Genomic DNA, 14,048 nt, shown 5'->3' with positions numbered 1-14,048 from the left:
CCTGGCTATTGTGGTGTGTTGCACCTGTGTGCCGAAGAGCTGGGGCTCTACCCTTATAATTTCCGTCACCTTGACCCTGAGTTCTTGGTCCGAAAAACTGGGGTGTCTTTGGGGTGCCATGGGGTGGTGTGGATGAGGTGTGGGGTGGTGTTTGTGGTGATGTGAGTGGTGGTGTGTGGTGATGTGTGCGTAGATGTGGTGTGGCTGATGATGTTGGGTTCCTGTGTGTGTTGGGGTTTTCGATTGCTGTGCTCGCTCTCTCTCTCTCTATCGCCTTCTCTCCGATTTCCAACTAGTGGGGGTTTGTGGGTGATGTGGGTGTGTGTTTTATAGTTGCTTGGATGTGTGGGAGTGGTGTTTGTATGTGTATCAGGTGTGGGTATTTCAAATTGTCCAATGTGGCTGTGTTTTGGAGCTGGGTGTGTATTTTGACCGCGGCGGTGTGTACCGCCAATGGAATACCGCGGTTGAATGACCGCCGCGTGGATTCGTGGGTCGTAATGGCATGGGCGTGTTTGTGTTGGCGTGACGGTGGAGGTTTGGTCATCCCCAGTTTATCGCTGCCCGCTGATGAGGCGGCCTTCCGTGGATGTCGGGTTTTTGGCGGCTTGGCAGTTGTGGATCAGAATGACCTTGGCAGTTTACCGCGGCCGCGGCGGTAGAATGGCGGACTTCTGACTGGCGGTAAGAGCCTTTTACCGCCGAGGTCAGAATGACCCCCATAGTCACTATACTATAAACATTACATTGTAAATAGCACAAATAAATCACTTTGCACTTGATTCTCCTTGGTCTACTCATTCTCCACTACATACACCATTGTAATGTGATTCAACCCTCAGTGAGCAGGTAAGTAACACAAGGTGACCTGTATAGTGGAAACATCATTTGTGACGTAAGAGGGTCTACTGCCACCATCTCACGTCAGTGACACACAATTGTCTGCCATGTGATTCCTGAAGGTCTAGATCCATGCACCACTACATATATTGTTCTGTCAAGTGGGAAAGGTGCTAATACTTAGTCCATTCACCACAACATCACCATGCATAACAGGATGTACGCAAGGAGGCCACACATAAGGTAGGGTCTGACAACAAATGTATATCAAGTTATGTAGGAACAGAACACTGCCACAACTCATGGTGACAGTATCTTTGCCTGCAGGACACATGTGTGACAAGGATGGAACTTCATTGCTAACTGTGGTCCTTCAGTAATTGTCCAGGGATTGTAACCAATGTCCAGTGCTGAGCCTGCACAGTGTATCCGTGGGATTGTGTCCTGGCACTGCCATTGCGCACAACCCTGGCATATGGATGGACTGTACCTCACGTATGGCACACAGACATTGGCTGTGGAGTTTGCAATGGGTTGCCTGACTAAAATATCAGCTATGGGGGCAGAATCACTATCCAAACACATGACCCATAGTCACAATCCATGGATTTATTGGGACAATGCACAACCAAATTTTTATTTGGGTCAAATATAGGCAGGATGTCTAATATTCACTATGTCCATGAGGTGCACACTTGGCACACAAATCTGCTGTCTTGATACATGCCTACAGCAAATCCAGGCAAACATGTGAAGACTGATGTACGGGTGTATGTCCTAGGAGGCAACGGGTTTGCCAGTATCAACAATTCTTGACATGTCTGCATGTGTACCTAGTATGCTGTGTATAAATACATCACACAGCACGAAGCAATTCACGCCACTCATTGTCACTCGCATGACAGAACAAGTGCATTATGGCAACAGTAACAAATTGTCCCATACATGTTGTGGCCTCCAACATTGCAATCTTGTGTGGAATGTGCTGCTATGTTCAGCATTGTTGAAAAATGGCTGAGACACAACACCAATCTGAGTGTGAGTAGACCTAGCCATATATGTAGCAATTGGCAAATGAACTACTGTACAGCACTGAGATTATTTCACACCTCAATATCATTAATTCATGGTGAGAGTTACCTAGGTTGTGGCATGCTGGAAGAAATGCGTACCCATGTTCAATGGAGGTTGTGGATGGACAGCTTCGAGATACCCACAGGTACTTGCATATACTAAACAGGAGGTGAAATGGAGACAACATGAGTGCTGTGGCAGGAATAATGTCATGTGTGTCTGGAACTCATGATATCTCACAAATACAGCCAATGGAACTGTAATTATCAAGTAGCCAGTAGAAGGAGATGTGTATATCTTCCAGTTACACAAGTCACATGTTGCATCATGTCCATGTATGAACAGACAATGTTGCTGTAGAAGATGTGTACAAAGTGCAAGCAGCCTAAAGAATGGGAGCAATGTAGGTGACAATGCATGCCTTACCAGTAGTGCAGGAATACATGGAGAAGGGACACACATAGACCAACACTGACTGTACAACACATCTATGTCTACATTGCAACATTTCACATATGTACAGAGAGGGTGGGCAGGTCATTACATAACCCAGTCATGTTTGCCAATAGCATACCTTGTTTTTTTTACTAATGCATGTCACCATGACAGGAGGCTGTGACAGACAACACCATCTGTACCCTGGCATGTTTCCAATATTAAAGTCACCACAGATATACAAGCCCAACAAGCTGGCCAAGGAAACAACTAAGGACATCAAATAATGTTACATGTCCCACATGTGCAAGGACCCAAGCTCTGTACATGAGATGGGAACTCTGACATCAAGTACCACAGAGTAAAATGTGATATCGTGGTCTGTATGACCACAATCATGCATGTGTCTGTCTGCTGAGGAGTGTGCATTGTTCTGCTGAGCAGCAATCATAAAGAGGCTAGGTCCCTGCTCAATAAACCTACACACCGCTACTCTTGCTACATTAAGAATTACATTGTCAGGGTCCTGATGCATGTGCACAGGGGGCTGAGTAAACTGGATCTCCATCAGCTTGCCCCCTCATTTGCAACCATGGGTTTGTGTTGCCATACAAACTCACACAGATGTAATGATGAGTAGGCTGCCATTTATGCCAGACTGCAACACTGTTATACAGTGGCATGCCATTGTTTGTGACAGTCATAACAAACATCATGTGGACAAATGTGAGTGCCTAGTTGATGGCATGCTCACATATGCCACATATCTCAGCACACAGGTACCACTGTAATGGCTCAGGCATGGTAATGTGTATGGATTCTGAGCAAAAGGCAACCTAGAACAATACTAAGGGCATAGGTATCACAAGGTCAGTAACTGTAAGAAATGACCTTCACATGTGTTCCGACATACGGAAGAATAGGTGGCACTGATGTGACAAAGCATGCATTTGGCAAATGCCAACACGTGTCCATGCAAGAAGATAGTAATATGAGGTTTCACATCCCATGAACACACCACTGTCACCATATGTTACAGATATTACAAAACACATGTCAGTACAAACACACGGCATATACCAATCTTCACCAACACGTGTACGAAACATCTCCTGCAACCAAGATGCAAGGGGGACCAAATGGCACATGTGTAGCAGAGCAACATGAAGTAAAATCCAACAACACACCACAGAGTGGACACACATGCACAATCAAATTAGCAGGTTTTACGAGATGTCAAAGCAGGCAGTCCAAGTCCACTGAATACTGTGAGTAAACTGTCATGGTTGCCACAGGCTTTACCATGTGTTGGACTTAGGCCACCATATATATTGTGTTGTATCTCTGTGAACATTTGTATCTCAGGACATAACAATGTAGTCCACCCACAAATTGGTATACATACACATGTGTACACACATAGCACATATGTGCTAACATGTATGTGGGCACAGTGTAGCTACACATGCATATATGCACAAGGTATGAGTAGTCACATTTGGCAGACTCATAAACAAACCTATAGTTTCAACATACCATTGTCACTGTAATGACAGTACTGGACATTCACGCACATGTTGCCATACCACATAGACAACATTGTTGCACAGCCCATGTAACATGTTAGGTTAATCTGGGTGCACTCACGGCCTACAATGGAAAAATCCATACAATTTTGTCATGCGCCAACAATTTATGACGCAAACACATAAACTACACATTGCAACATCTGTAAAATGATGCCTGGGCATGAGCAGCAATTACACGCATACACACTTCTGAACACACCATGGTGTAATGTTGTAATCCACGCATGACTGTCATGCGTCAACATTTTTCACACATATACACATACCATACAATGCCCCTAAGCTAAAAGACGCCTAGCCCCTGAGCATCTATCGCACATCCACAGGCCTTTTCACGCTAATGGTGAGAAAAATGACGCATGACAATCATGCGTCAAATAAAAATGACACATGACAGAAAATGTGACACATACGCTCAGAAAGTGATGAAACAGGACATCCTGCCTCCAAATATGGAACAGTGAGTATACCTTCACTTCACAGTCTTAATGTCTGTGACTGAGTGAGAGTGGGTGGAGCTGGTGTTGTAGGTGGATTAGTGTATTTTGTAGTGTTTGTAGTGTTTCTTGTGCTGTGTCTTGTAGGTGTTGTCCTTAGTTGTCTTTAAATTTGGCTTTCATAGTGTAATTGTACTGTTTTTGTCTCTGTATTGTGGGGTGTTTGTCTGGGTTAGAATATTTGTTGGGGTAGTTGGGTTAGGGGTTAGGTTTACTTACATGTTTTGTTTAGGCTCCACTGCATTTGCAGTATGTCTGGGAAGGGGAGGATGCAGGGGATGTCTGCTGATGAGCTGGGGGGGTCATCTGGATTGTACAGCACTACCTCCCTTTGATGCTGCAACTGGGTGGCCCTGTAATCCTTGGCTACCCCACAGAGGCACAGCGGCTGCAGTGGGGCAAGGTGCTCCACCACCTCACAAGGATTTTCCCAAGTAGAAGGAACAACCACCAATTGAAACATCGATGAGCAGATCTGGTGACAAGAGAGCAGGATCTGCTGGATCATCTGGAAATTGAGATTGGTGGAGCAGTTTGTAAGTCTCACATTTCCATACAAAGTCCTCACTTTTGCATGTGCTTGACAGTTGCAGATACAGTTAAGTGCTGCATCTAATGCCTGTGGATGTGGACATGTCATATGCTACCTGTGTAATGAGTCCCAGTGACATCTTAGGACTGCAAGTCAGATGTATAATGATGAAGCTGATGCTGGGCCGATGTACCATTTTCACTGCATAACCATTGCAAAGTGTTGTGATGCATGCATAGGGCAACTCAATAATGAGCAGCACAAAATGAGGCCTGCGCCATCCATCATGTATGGAAGGGGTTCCCAAAACCTTTATCAGTGGCATGTATAAGCCACTGAGTAAGTTGAGAAATCCCTTAGTACAATTATACCAGTTCTCTGAATGGCTGCTGACAGCAGGTCTAATATGGGGGTCTGACAATGTATGAGATGGGCCCCCAATGTACTTAGTAGAAGTTATGAGGATGTGTTGCAACTCCTGCTGAGTACATAATTTACCTATTCAGAAATAGATCCATTTGGACCCTAGTTTCATGATGCTGTGCCTTATTTCTCATTAGGCGCACACATGGTGGGAGTAGGGGTGCACTGAGGGCCACAAGGACTGTATTAATGCAGTTGGTGCTGCACCCCTGTTGTTCTATTGGCCCCTTTGTGTCATTGGCCAAGATCATGTAAGTGAGCTTGACCATGCACTGGGTCCAGACTACTAGCACTTCCCTGTTCCAGTTCCTTGTGTGTCACAAACACCTTATAGTATGTCTATTACCATACACATGTGCAGAGTCTGTTCCACAGGCCAGCCGCTTCTCACTGACAGTAAGGGGCTGCCCTGCATCTGCTCCTTCACTGGCACATCACTCAATTACCTGCACCAACAAATGCATCCTTGAACCACAGAGCAAGTGTTTCTGTGTTGAGGAATGTTCTATGCCCATGTCCTTATCCCTCCATGGACAAATAATGGCATGCCATGGCAACAATGCTTTGCCACACATTATTGGCAAGACATCCATGATTTCAACCAGTCAATATGCAGGTAGGTAAAACTATCTTCACATTAGTATACTCTCATAGCTTTATTGCTCATGTGTGTGCCTTGTGATGGCACACACACATTACTTATTTCACTGAGGAATGTATCATGTAATTCCTGAATACCTTGGAATACCCACACAACCCCTGGGCAGTAGTTTTTCAGTTTGCTGTGACAATGAAGTAAATGTCAACGACATCAGATGCAGCCCCACAATGGGACAGCCACTGCAACAATCATTGTATGCCTCTCAAATGCAATATACAGTGTCAAACACTCCCATATGGTCATGGAGGTGTAGAGCTAAGAGACACCTGCATGACAATGCCATGTATTTATGGTGCAGTGAGGATCACCACAGGAGTATCAGGGACAGTGATGGTTTTTAGTGTGTGTGTCTATATTATCTGAGATTATGTGTGATTGACTGATCACAGATATTTGTTAGTTGCTCTACTCTGCCACTAGTATGATGTGCTCACTCAGCCTAACAAGTTAACAGTATACGGTGTTATCCATTTACTGAATTTTACCAATTACACTAACCAATATTTTCCATCCATGTCTTATAGGTGGACCTGCACCCTACACCGTAGGAGAGGTTCCCGATTCAAAAACCCTGATGCATCCACTAAGTGCCATCTTGTGCATCATGGGTGCAAATCCCGGGTTTGGTATGAGTTAGTGTAATGTGTGGAATGCTATAAAAGTTGGCTTTGCCTGACCAATGATATGATATCATTGGAGAATGGATGGTGACCTCATGTATGTTGGAATGTTGTGCAATTAGAATGGCTTGCATGTAGTTCAAGGGGCAACCTGTGCTGGCATGGAATTGTTTGAAATGGGAATTTTATGAGTGTCCAGTTAGTCATTGATGTCTACCACAATAGGTCTCAGGGTGGCTGTCTATGTTCATAGCATGCCTGTTTACATCCACTTTGTCACAGTACCATTGTCAGCACAGTGTGCCACACATAGCTAACACTTACTGACAAGGCGGTACAAATGTGGGTGACATCTGCAGAGGTCTCTAGGGGGCTTATGTAGGAGTCACATCACCACAGGTGCCTCAGTACCCTTCAGATATAATGAGTTTGTAGGACTTCAAGGAGCCATAGTGTGCTGTACAACAATCAGAAGTGCATACATTTAGTAGACAACTAACCTACAGATGGCTGTGTGAAAAGTCTATTATTCTTCCCACACCAGATCTCAAGCAGTTTTCACAACATGGTCCTGCCACCTTGATATTTGTGAGTGATGTAGGTCACATCACAAATGCTTAATGTGAATGCTGTGTGCGTACCTGGTACTTTGATGATGTCTGACATGCATGTGCAAATGATGTACAATGTTTCTGGATACTGTTGCAGTACCAACTGCAGTGCCAAACTCACCATAGGCTTAAGGGCACCCATACAGCCACCATGTGTGTGCCGTTTAACACATGTAGCACTACATAGCACAGGGTTGGGAGCTTCAGTTCTGGAATGTGCTTACAACTCTGATGTGCAGGTCAGGCTTAAAGCCAAACTTTATGGAAGTTTCAATCAGTTGTACATGTGGGCACATCATGGGCAATAGCGTGCCCCATTGTTACATATGCTCAGGTCAGGTCTTACAACAGGGCACATTAATGTTGATTAACCAAACCTTAGAATAGCAGGTGGAAAGTTGCCTGACCTCCTATCATATGGCCGACACCTTGCCTCCATGATAACTGGGCAAGCCTTGATGTTTCACCAAGTGTGCCGAGGTAATGGATTGCATGCACAGCCCCCCTTATGCACAGGGACACAGGAAATCCAGACTTGTTGGGGCATGTGATCCTCACAAGTTAGAAGTCACAAATGTTGATTGTGGACAATTGTGTCCACTCAGATCTGGGCACTGTTGCTTCAAGTAGATTTCCATCATCCCAGTGACATGTACATGATACTGATGATGGCATGGTAGGAAATAATCATAGACAAGGAGTATGTCATTTTTGAGGAATGTGTGTTGACCTGTATGTGTTATCTGCAGTTGCAGTGTACACTATGGGGGTCATTCTGACCTCGGCGGTAAAAGGCCCTTACGCCGGTCAGAACTCCGCCATACTACCGCCGCGGCCGCGGTAAACCGCCACGGTCATTCTGACCACCAACTGTGAATCCGCCAAAAACCCGACATCCAAGGAAGGCCGCCTCATCAGCGGGCCGCGGAAAACTGGAGATGACCAAACCTCCACCGCCACGCCAACACAAACGCGCCCATGCCATTCTGACCCACCAATTCACGCGGCGGTCTTTCAACCGCGGTATTCCATTGGCGGTACACACCGCCGCACTCAAAATACACACACAGCTCCAAAACACAGCCACATTGGACAATTTGAAATACACACACCTGACACACATACAAACAACACTCCCACACATCCAATCAACTATAAAACACACACCCACATCACCCACAAACCCCTACGACCGAAGATCAGAGACGAAGGAGAGAGAGACACATCACAGAATAGAGAGCTACATCACACAGAGGCACACTACACCATCACACACACCACATAGAAGCACAAAGCACCACACACCAACACACTCTTCACCATATACACCACCCCACACCTCATCCACACCACCCCATGGCACCCCAAAGGCACCCACGCTTTTCGGACCAAGAACTCCGGGTCATGGTGGAAGAAATCATAAGAGTTGAACCCCAGCTCTTCGGCTCACAGGTGCAGCACACCACTATAGCCAGGAAGGCTGAGCTATGGCAGCGGATCATGGACAGGGTAAACGCGGTGGGACAGCATCCCAGAAATCGAGACGACATCCGCAAACGCTGGAACGACTTACGGGGAAAGGTGCGCTCGATGGTCTCGCGACACAACATCGCAGTGCAGAAGACTGGCGGGGGACCCCCACCCACTCCACCCAAATTCATAGCATGGGAGCAAGAGGTACTAAACATCCTGCATCCTGATGGCCTCGCTGGAGTACACAGAGGAATGGACTCTGGTAAGTACAATCTCAACTACTCCCCCCCCCCAGCATGCTAACCCCCACCACCACCCTCACTCCCAACCCCCCATCACACATCCTCCCTGAGAATGTCTCTCCAGCACAACCCACCCAACACCAACCCCTGCATGCCACCACAAACTATGGACACCTATCACCTAAGCATGACCACTGCACATACCCCCCCCCCCCAACACCCCCACAACACCTCCCCCAAGGGAATGACAACACTGGGGGACAAGGGCACCCATAAATCGCACACAATAGCACACACAGAAACAATAACCATACTCTCTTACCCCATGCAGGACCCGAACGCCAACACACCGGCCAGGAGGGTCCAGAAATGTCCATCCCCCCCCCGGAAGAGGCCCCCAGTGATGACAGCAGCTCTGTCGACCTGGAACCTGATGACCAGCCCGGACCATCGGGGACCTCTGGACAGTCGGTTCCCCACACACAGGCCACAGCAGACCCAACCCCCTCTGGGAACAACAGCACAGCTCCCACCCAGCGGGCCCATGCCTCTGTCTCTAGGACAGGTCAATCAGCGGTGTGTCTGCCACTACAGGGCACCCAGGCTAACCCACCACCCCAACAACAACAGGGACCTGGGGGCAGTGGTAGTGGGCACACCGTCCAGGGGACAGAGGCCGGGGGAAACAGGGCAACTCGGAGGGCTGCTGTGCGACAGGGGGGGGAGGAGAGGCCCAGGGAACCGACTCTCCAAGAGGCCCTCACCACCATCATGGCAGCCTACCACCACTCCCAAGAGACGATGGCGACGGTACTGGCCAGGTTCCAGGAGATCCAGGCACAGCAGGAGGAACGCTACATGGGGTTCACCAATCATCTCACCAACATCTCTACCGCTATGGGGAGCATAGTCCAGGCCCTCAACCGGATAGAAGACACGTTGCGGGACCATGTGGCACCACACAGGGCCCCTGTCACTAGCCCGGACCAGGAACAGCCTACCACCTCCGCCGGCGCTAGTGGACAGGAGGCCCCACCACAACGACAGGCCACCAGAACCCCACCTCCTGCTGAAGAACAACCACCCCGCAAGAGGAGCCTGAGATCCAAAAAAAAGACAGAGTAGGATGTCAAGACCCCCGCCAGCATGAGATACCCCCTGAAGTCATACCACTGTCCCACATTGCCACCCTGTCCAACCTTGAACTGCCCCTGCTCCATCCTTCCACAGGCATATGGACAATGCACCTGTGAGACTGAGAACTGGACTCTGCCATGGACATTACTCCACCCCCACCCATCACCGTGTTAATATCATGTACCATTATCTAGCACCAAAAATAAATCACTCAATGCACTGAAATCATGCTGGAGTCAGGCTGTATTATTTACAAATGTATAACACATTACCGATCAATTATGTTCTGTTAACTTTGTGCTGAACACATACCGAGATCAATAAGCATTAGTCCATGGGCTAACCAAGCAGAAGTCACGCAGTGGGTCATACAGCACTGAAAAGGGAAGGGAAAATCAAACATCAGTTTTAAAGAACTGGGGGGTCATAGACAAAGTTGAGAAGCTGGAGGCTTTCAGGAAAATTAAAATGGCGTGTGTGATTCTTACCTGTGTGCTACTGAAAATACTGTTGGATAACTCTGTCCCTGTTGTCTGTGTCGTCCTCTGAGTCTTCCTCCTCTTCACTCTCCACAGGCTCCACAGCTGCTTCAACACCACCATCTGGACCATCCTCCTGCAGGAAAGGCACCTGACATCGCAATGCCAGATTGTGAAGCATACAGCAGGCCACGATGATCTGGCACACCTTCTTTGGTGAGTACATCAGGGATCCCCCTGTCATATGCAGTCACCTAAACCTGGCCTTCAGGAGGCCAAAGGTCCTTTCTATGATCCTCCTAGTTCGCCCATGGGCCTCATTGTACCGTTCCTCAGCCCTGGTCCGGGGATTCCTCACTGGGGTCAATAGCCAAGGCAGGTTGGGGTAACCAGAGTCACCTATTAGCCACACACGTTGTCTCTGTAGCTGTTCCATCACATAAGGGATGCTGCTATTTCGCATCACATACGCGTCATGCACTGAACCAGGGAACATGGCATTCACATGGGAGATGTACTGGTCAGCCAAACAGACCACCTGGACGTTCATAGAATGGTAACTTTTCCTGTTTCTGTACACCTGCTCATCGTCTTTTGGGGGGACTAAGGCTACATGGGTCCCATCAATGGCACCAATTATGTTGGGAATATGTCCAAGGGCATAAAAATCACCCTTCACAGTGGGCAAATCAACCTCCTCAGGGAATATAATGTAACTCCGCATGTGTTTCGTCAGGCCAGACAACACTCTAGACAAAACTTTAGAAAACATTGGCTGAGACATTCCAGATGACATGGCCACTGTTGTCTGGAATGAGCCACTTGCAAGAAAATGGAGGACTGACAGCACCTGCACCAGAGGGGGAATTCCTGTGGGTTGGCGGATGGGGGACATCAGGGCTGGCTCCAGCTGGGCACACAGTTCATGGATAGTGGCACGGTCAAGTCGGTATCGTAGTATGATGTGGCGTTCTTCCATTGTCGACAGGTCCACCAGCGGTCGGTACACGCGAGGATTCATCCTTCTCCTCGCAAGTCCCAGCGGACGGTGCCTAGGAATGACAACATGGAGCACAGAGTCAAGCTAATCACTGGTACGTTCACCACAGCTTGCATAGCACACGGTTATCTATGTATTGAAAGGCGTGTATGTGTGGCAATGCAGGGCCTAGGCCTGTGTGTCGCAGTAGAAATTATGCCATGTGGGCCCTTGAAATGGCGGCTGCCTGACCTGTGAAGTGGGACAATGGGATGTGAGGTCACTGCGCTGGCGGAGCACACCGTGGCGGTAGGCGGTCGAAGACCGCTATACGGAGCCGCATTGGATAACATTGAAGCCTATGGGTTTCAGGAGCCAATGACGATGTGCGCCGGCGGTCGCGGTACGCACCGCCGCGGTACGCACCGCCGCGGGCGTGACCGCCATTTTATATCTGCTTAATCACTCGAGACCTGATCATCCACAGGAGAGGACCTATACTGCAAGTGCTGCTGTGAACTCGGTCTGGAAGAGACAATGGCTGCTGCGACTGGGGAAAGGGCCCCTGCCTTCACGTCTGAAGAGTTGGAGAAGCTCGTGGATGGGGTCCTCCCCCAGTATGCGTTACTCTAAGGTCCTCCAGACCAACAGGTGAGTACACCGGGTGCACATGGAATGGGCGATGCCTGTGTGGAGTGGGGTGGATGTAAGTTGGTGGGGTGGGGGGCGAATGAGGAGTGCAACGCACGACAGATGAGAGCATGTGCTATATTGCAAGGTTGGGGAGGGGGGGCCAATCACATCTAACATGCAGTAAGTTGATTAATGTTTCCTTCCCACCCTGTACATGTCACATAGGTCAGCGCCCATCAGAAAGTCGAGATTTGGCGTGCCATCGCCAAGGAAGTCCGGGCCCTGGGGGTCCACGTCAGACGGGGCACCCACTGCCGCAAGAGGTGGGAGGACATCCGCCGCGGAACCAGGAAGACCGCCGAGTCACTGCTGGGGATGGCCTCCCAACCTAGGAGGGGTGCCAGTCGTACCCTGACCCCCCTGATGTCCCGGATCCTGGCGGTGGTCTACCCTGATTTGGATGGGCGCTTGAGAGCATCACAGCAGACACAAGGGGGTGAGTATCAGCACATTCTGCTATCTTTCTGCGCAGTGGAGGCGTCTGGGTGGGGGAGGAGGGTTGTGGGTGACATTAGGCCAGGGCGCTTTCTGTAGTGTAGTCCTCACCCTTAGGCATGGCCCTGTGCTCCCGGCCCCCACCTCTGTAGGGTGACAAGTACAGCTATTGATGGTCCAGCCTCACACATGTGCGCGTTTGTCGTCTCTTGACCTGTTGTCCGAGTCAGAAGTACTGAGTAGTGTACCCCGAATGCGCGGCTTAGTGCATGCGGCTCCTGTGTCTGTCCTCTCCGCCAACGGTGTTGACATTGCATGCACTCAACCAGGTCTTCTTTTTCTCCCCCCACCCTTCTTCTTCATCTTCTTGTGCATGTGTGCATTAGCATCATCAGGAGGAGGAGATATGGCATCGGAGCACGAGGGAGCTGCAAGCCACAAGGCCCCGGTGGGCCCAGGAACAGACACCGAGGGCACCAGTGAGCCGGAGGGCGAGGGGAGCACCACAACGGGGACCGGTGGTGAGAGCAGCGACACAGACACGTCCTCGGATGGGTGCTCCCTATCGGTGGCGGCAACATCCGTGTCCCCCACCTCTACAGGTACAGCCACCACCCAGTGTACCAGCCCCGCCCTCCCTGCAGCCCCTCAGCCTACGCTCCGTGCCCGCTCGCCCAGGAAGGCGGGCGTCTCCTTCGCCCCAGGCACCTCAGCCCCTGCCCCTGTCACCCCTGCTGCCCTCAGTGCGGAGCTCATTGACCTTGTGAGGACGCTCATTGTTGGGCAGACTACCCTTTTGAATGCCATCCAGGGGGTAGAAAGGGAGGTGCATCGGAGCAATGCCTACCTGGAGGGCATGCATTCGGGTCAGGCTGCCCATCAACGATCGTTCACTGCTCTGGCCTCAGCACTGACGGCAGCCATTGTCCCTGTTTCCAGCCTCCCTCTTCTGACTGTCTCCACCCTGTCTCTGTCTCCTGTTCCTCAGCCTATCCCATCCACACCATCTGACCAGCCTGCACACACCTCAACACCCAAGGGCAGCTCATCCAGACACAAGCACCACAGATCCCACAAACACTCACCCAAGCAACACCCAGATGCAGACATTCCAACAGTCACTACCACCCCTGTGTCCCCCTCCTCCTCGTCTCCCTCCTCTCTCCCTGTGACGTCTACACTCACACCTGCATGCACACCAACATCAGCCAGTGCTTCCATCACCACCACACCCTCATGTACAGTCCGCACGCGTGCAGTCACCACCCCCACTGCCATTTACACGTCCCCTGTGTCCTCTCCCACTGTGTCTGTCACCACCTCTTCCA

Source organism: Pleurodeles waltl, chromosome 2_2 (assembly GCF_031143425.1).
Source record: "Pleurodeles waltl isolate 20211129_DDA chromosome 2_2, aPleWal1.hap1.20221129, whole genome shotgun sequence".
Taxonomy (NCBI): domain Eukaryota; kingdom Metazoa; phylum Chordata; class Amphibia; order Caudata; family Salamandridae; genus Pleurodeles; species Pleurodeles waltl.
Note: the sequence above shows the minus strand (reverse complement) of the source record.